Consider the following 6,938-nt stretch of genomic DNA (forward strand, 5'->3'; position numbering starts at 1 on the left):
ACCCTCTATGAGGTGGACTGATTTGGTGACTGGGGTATTGGGGGTGGGGGTGTTGGAGACAGTGAGATTGGTACAGGACAAAATAGGGTTTAGGGTCATTGTACATAGGGTTGCTGAGTAGCAGGTGACTTGATGGCACATAACAGCAACAAACAACAGTTTATTTTATTTCTCTAGTCCATTTTATCAAGGGAGTAGATCAATGTTCATTTTTAAAATTCTTTTTATTTTTTTATCAATTCTCAGGCAAATATCCACAGTAAGTGTGTACTATGTTTTGATGTCTGGTAGAGACAGCCATGGGACAAGCTCTCCTTCCTCACTGCTTTTGTCTTTTCACTTAGAAATTATCTCACCTCTTTACCTGTTTACTCTATTAGATGAAATGAATTATCTGGCTAATTTCTCAAACACATTTTTAAGGTCAAGATTATGCTAAGCCTGTAAACTCACAGAAAAACTGGTATTTCTAAGTCAGATTCCCATTCAGGAAGTTCATATTCCATAATCTCTTTTCTTTCTCTCATATATACCCCAATAGTTTTTGTTTTAAGGTTTATTCACATTGGCTTATGATATGATGGAGTAGGTTGGTAGTTTGAACCCATCAATCATTCTGCTAGAGAAAGATGACGCAGAGTGTTTCTGTAAAAAGTTATACCCTCAGAAACCTATGGGGTAGTTCTACTCTGTGCTACAGAGTCACATGATGAGCTGGAATCAACCCAATGGCAATGGATTGGTTTTTAAAGAGAGTTCTGAATGATGTAAATGCTTAATGTGCTTGGTTGCAATCTGGCAAGTTGGAGGTTTGACTCTACCCAAAGACACCTTAGGATGTCTAGTACGCTCCTCCTAAATCATTTAGTCATTGATCACTATGGAACAAAGTTCTAGTCTATCACATATGAAGTTTGTAAGAGTCAGAGTTGACAAAGTTTAGGGTGTTTTGTTGGTTTTTTTTCTTGAGTAATAGACACTAGACTTCCTGTTGAATTTTTTTGGCTACTATTTTATGTGCGTTGTTACTATCTTATTTGAGTCTATATTCTTAAAATTTGTTTGCACAAGCTTGTTTCTGGATATTCTAGTTCTAATCTAGAATTACAAGCAAATGTCCCCTTTTTGACTGCTGTACATCTTCTCTTCCTTCCAATGGAATAGATTTTGTTTTCTCATTGGTATTAATGCCTTTTGTTGTCCATCACAGCAAGAATGGCACATACCAACTCAGGGAACCCTTTTCTCTTGACAAAGCTCTAAAAGAAGTGTTTCTTCCTTATAAAACAGACCAGAAAGGACATTTGTAAGTTGGGTGTTAATTAAGGATATTACATAAAGAAGCAAGAGTAGTATCTAATTTTGTCATTTATTAACGTTTTCTATTTTCTAGTCTTTCTATTCCTGCAGGTAGGGGGTCAGTGGAAACTTAATTGGAATTCTACCCAGTATTATTAGGCAGGCTGAGTTTCTTTTACCAAATTCAGAGACACAAATAAATGAGTAGGAGGAGAAAAGAAAGTAAATAATAGTTAATCCAGTGTTTCCAGGGCCAGATGTTTTGAGGTAGTTTTAAAGAGATGAAAAGAAGATTCCAAAAGGCAGCACGGAATGACAAAGCAAAATACTACAATGAAATGTGCGAGGAGCTAGAGTCGGGAAAATCAAAAGGGCCGAACTCGTTCAGCATTTCTTAAGCTCAAGGAACTGAAGAACAAATTCAAACCTCGAGTTGCTACAATCAAGGATGCTTTAGGCAGAATGTTAAATGATCCAGGAGGTATCAAAAGAAGATGGAAGGAATATACTGAGTCATTATACAAAAAGAAATTGGCAGATACAGAAGAATGTAATGAAATAGCATTTGAGCCAGAGCAGATGGTGATGAAGGCAGAAGTTCAAGCTGCTTTGAAGGAAATAGCAAAAAATAAGGCCCCCAGAATTGATGGTATACCAATTGACATATTTCAGCTAACAGATGCTGCCATGGATGTGCTCACTAAGTTGTGCCAAGAAATCTGGAGAACAACCACTTGGCCAACTGACTGGAAGAGGTCTATATTTGTTCCCATCCCAAAGAAGGACAACCCAACTGAGTGTGGAAACTACAGAACAATAGCATTGATTTCACATGCAAGCAAGATTCTACTGAAGATTATCCAAAAACGACTGGAACAGTACATCAGCAGAGAACCTCCAGAAGTCCAGGCTGGGTTTAGAAGGGTTCGTGGTACTAGGGATATTGTAGCTGATGTTAGATTGATCTCAGCTGAAAGCAGGGAATACCATAAGAATGTCTATCTCGGTTTCATTGATTATGCAAAGGCGTTTGACTGTGTGGATCATAACAAACTGTGGCTGACTCTGAGACGATTGGGAATCCCAGAACATTTAATTGTGCTAATGCGAAACCTATACTTGGACCAAGAGGCAGTCATCAGAACAGAGCAGGGTAACACTGCATGGTTCAAAGTTGGGAAGGGTGTATGCCAGGGATGTGTCCTGTCTCCATACCTTTTTAACCTGCATGCAGAGCAGATTATCCGGGAGGCTGGGCTCTATGAGGAGAATTGTGACATCAGGATTGATGGAAGATCTATTAACAATCATCTGCATTATGCAGATGACACAATGCTGCTTGCCGAAACTGAGGAGGACCTCATGCACTTGCTGCAGAGGGTCAAGGACTGCAGCCTTCAGTATGGACTGAGGCTCAATATCAAGAAGACAAAGATTCTCACCACGGGACCAATCAGTAGCATCAGGATGGATGGTGAAGAGATTGAGATTGTTCACAGCTTCAATTTGCTCAGCTCCACAGTCAACACTCTTGGCACCAGCAGCCAGGAAATCAAAAAATGTATTGCAGTGGGAAAGTCTGCTGTTAGGGACCTCTCTAAAGTACTTAAGAGCAACGGTGGCTCTTTGGAGACAAAGGTGTGCCTGATACAGGCTGTGGTCCTTGCAATCACTTGTTATGCATCAGAGAGTTGGACAATGACTAGGGAGGACAGAAGGAGAATTGATGCCTTTGAGCTGTGGTGCTGGAGAAGAGTATTGAATGTACCAAGGACTGCCAAGAAAACAAATAGATTCATCCTAGAGAGGGTTAAACCAGGCTACTCCTTGGAGGCAAAGATTCTGGGGCTTCATCTGACATACTTTGGACATGTTGCAAGGAGAGACAGGTCTTTGGAGAGGGATATCATGCTGGGTAGAGTAGAGGGACAGCACAGGAGGGGAAGACCCTCTATGAGGTGGATTGATTCAGTGACTGGGGTAATCGGGATGGGTGTGTCAGAGGCAATGAGATTGGCACAGGAGAGAGCAGGGTTTAGGGTTGTTGTAGATAGGGTCGCTATGAGTCGCAAACGACTCGAGGGTACATAACAACAACAATTAAAAACAGCAATATAAGTCACTCTAATTGAATTAAATATTAAAAAAAGTATAATGCAGGGACAGACACATAGTGGGCAAATAATCAACAACAAAATCATCTGAAAAGGCACACTCAAACAAGAGTATGTAAATGCCAAGATAATGGCTGGAATGGAGAGGAAACATAAACCTAAACAGAACAAGCCAAGGACCAGGTCATACAGGTCCTTGAAATCTAGGACTCATTATAATCATTTTATCTATTAGAATTACTGGAAAGTTTTCAAACAAGCTGAACAGATGTCCACACTCCATTTCAGATCCATTAGGTAGAATCTCTGGAGGTAAACCCCTGGCACTGGTGTTTTGAAAAACTCCCTAGTTGATCCTAATATGTAGCCAGGATTTAGAATCATTGTTTAAGTTAGAAGGGAATTAAATTTGCACATTTGTTACTGTATATATGAAAAGGTACTCTTAAGTAATTAAACCCCTTTGGGCCTCAGTTTCTTTATTAAATAAACTGTCTGGAGTACATGAAGACATGATACAGTGAAAGGTTATAAAAAAACCCCTGATTTTGTCAGTAAGTCTCTCCCTTGCCACCTGTTTGACCTCAGATCAGAATGTCATTTAACAGGAAAAGTAAGTGTCCTGTCTATAAGATTGTTATGAAGCTCAAGATAAAACAATTCTTAAGAAAAACAGCCTGATAATTCTGCTAATAAGATATAAACTATGGCATCCTAAGATTCTGATTATTCTAAAATTGGACAATTTTTAAGAGAGCAAATACTCTCTCTGGAGATGCATTCTTTCATGATGTGCTTAAGACACTTACAGAATTCTCTCCCTAATGATTGTATGAAACACAATGCAAATGAAGGCAAGTGTGAAATACAATGTACACATATTTTGTATGCAAACCAATATAAAATTTAAAAAACTATGAAAAATGGGGCAGGGAAATTCTGTCCCATCCCAAAATCTAAAACATAAAAAGAATTATATTTTTAGTGTTATTCCAGTTGCTAAAGGACTCAAATAGGTTTATGTTAACTTTTTTCAATAATTAGATCAATACAACAAACTCTTTAAATAACTACTGTTTAAAAATCTTCACTCCGTAAAACTACTAATAATAAGCTAAACATAAACTGTTTTAGGAAAATATATTATGCTCTGTTTTATTATACATTAAGCATTTAATTTACATATTTATTTGCTTAAAAGAGGACAGCTAGAAACGACAGAGAGGACCTTAGCCTCACAGGAAGGAAACTCTCCGCCTCTTGGACTGCTCCACACACAGCCAGTTCAAGTCCCTGCTCTGTATGGTCTCCCTTTCACCTAAACATCTCTATATTTCTTTTTATGTAGCATTTTTAGGTCTCAGTATAGTAACTATGTTTAGTGACATCTTCAGTGCTTTATATTTTTCAGAAAAATTTGGCACTACAGAAATGCTTCAGCATTTATATGTGATTTATTTCTAATTCTTCTACAAGCCCCAAAGGTAATGCCGTGCAATCTTTATACTTTTCTTAACTATTAGTATATTAATATTCATTTACTTTCTTATACTCATTTACTTTCACCTATCATGTTATGTACCACAGAGTTTTAACTGATTCAAAGCTGACACTCTAGGGGGTTTTCAGGGGCAGTTAATCACAAGGGAGGAGACTGTCCATCTTCCCACAGAGCAGCTGGTGGTCATGAACCCTGTGCCTTTGGGACTGCAGCACGGCTTCTTGCCACTTCATTTCTTTCAATCACCTATTTTGTAATTTTTATTAGGAAAACATTCTATTTTTCAATACTGAGAAAAGTCCAAGTAAGAAACTTCTATGGGTAAGAGTATGGATAGAATTTTAGCTCACTTCATCCCAAAAGATGCGATGGGAAAACTTAAAGTAAAAACAAAGCCACTCATGCACTCTTCAGATAATTTTGGCTGAGGACACTGCAGAACAGTTAATCTGATAATGAGTATTTTGCAGAAGAGGTAAGGTTTAGATGGTGACCAATGATTTCAATCAGAATTCAATTCTTCAGTGGAAAAAAAATAATCTCAAAACTTGAATAGGCATATTAACCAATAAGCATCCACTAATAAAAGTGCTTTGGTTATCCAAATTAAATGAGCAATTTAGTATTTTAAGTATTTTTCAAGGTTTTTTTTGTAATACGCAATCCAATTAAAAAACACATTTTTGTACGGTGCAGTGTAAACAAACATCCAGAGAGTCAAATTCCTAAGCAGGAAAATATGCGACCAAATTTCCAAATTTATCCGCAATGGTTCAAAAGTGGCAGGAGTAAATCACTCGGCTTCAAGTAGCTATAGCTGGTACACCTAAGTTTTCTGGAGGCTTCCCTGGCCTCACAAACTAAGATTCAAAACATCGCCCAGCAAACCCATGTTCTGCATTTGCACAAAGGCGCAGTGCTGGAATGAGGAAGCTTTACTAAGGCGAAATCACAACTCTAATTCACTAAAGAAGACGCAGACTGTTTTCTCCACAGCCCCCTCTTGTTGCGTCCGCCTTGCCCTTTCTGTATGTACACAGCTTCCCTTTTGCCATCTAAGAAAAACAGCTTTCGATTTCCAACTCTGGTTACAGGTCTAGCCACCATTATCCCCATTCCATGAGCATCCGAAAATAAAACCCTCAAGACGCGCGGTCCAGGTCCAAACACATTGGCTGAACGTCTGGTGTTTACATAGCCGAATCTTGGGCGCGACCCTACCTTTCCGAGCCACTTAGGAGATAACAGGCCCTCACATAATAGGCTTAGAAAAGACACCAGTCATCTGAGACAATGTCTCACTCCGTCTATGAATGAAGGACCCAATAGGTTCGATTGTCTCGGTTAGAAGGAAAAAACAAGCTCATGAGGAAAGGTGGGAGGGGCGCTGGGGGTGGAGGGAGCGGTTTTCCTTCTATACCCCTGCCGGGCGATTTAAACCCAGCACAAGGCAAACGCAGGGCTGCCAGGGTGCTGGGCTGGCGGGGCCGAAGCCCTCGGGCGTGACAGCCCCACAGGAACAGCTAGCGGCTCCGCGTCCCGGTTCCTCGGGACCGATGCTAGCCGCTCCCAGTCGGGTGGGCGTGCAGGGTGTAGGGGATCGAACTGTCGTGGCCGGGGCACGGGCGGCAGCCCCTGCACATTCCCCAAAACAAGAGGAGAGGCAGGAAATGAAGAGCCAGGAGGCAGCGTAGGGGAGAAAGGAGAGGGAGAGGCGAGCCCTGGACTCAGCTTTTCAGAGAGGTCAGCGGCTGGCAGCGGAGAAGGAGGTGCGATAGCAATGAACTCCAGCGCGGGCTGACGTTGGGAAGCGCACGGATCGGCTGGCAGCCCCTACCCCAAAGGGCGCGCAAGCCCAGGAGTCCCCAGCACCCACCCCATCCCCATCCCGACCGCGCCCGCTCCTGGCCCTTCAGTGCTCTACTCACGCTCGGGGCTCCTCCAGGCTCCGCGGCTCTAACCGCATCGGGTCCCAGCCTTGCGGGCGGCGGCGGCGGCGGCCGTGCTGAGGGAGAGGAGAACGG

The 6,938-nt window shown here is 41.5% G+C and overlaps 1 protein-coding gene across 1 annotated transcript in view; it reads right to left on the reverse strand.

The window, feature by feature from the left end:
* Window positions 1-6,929, reverse strand: part of PIK3CA (phosphatidylinositol-4,5-bisphosphate 3-kinase, catalytic subunit alpha) — an 86,642-nt gene extending 79,713 nt beyond the window's left edge. The window contains exon 1 of the mRNA XM_006892186.1: window positions 6,843-6,929. The gene's annotated coding sequence lies outside the window, so the exon portion shown is untranslated. The remainder of the gene's footprint in view (window positions 1-6,842) is intronic.
* Between the last annotated feature and the right edge of the window lie 9 nt (window positions 6,930-6,938).

Source organism: Elephantulus edwardii, unplaced genomic scaffold, assembly GCF_000299155.1.
Source record: "Elephantulus edwardii isolate Elephantulus edwardi_28Jun2011 unplaced genomic scaffold, EleEdw1.0 scaffold00112, whole genome shotgun sequence".
NCBI lineage: Eukaryota > Metazoa > Chordata > Mammalia > Macroscelidea > Macroscelididae > Elephantulus > Elephantulus edwardii.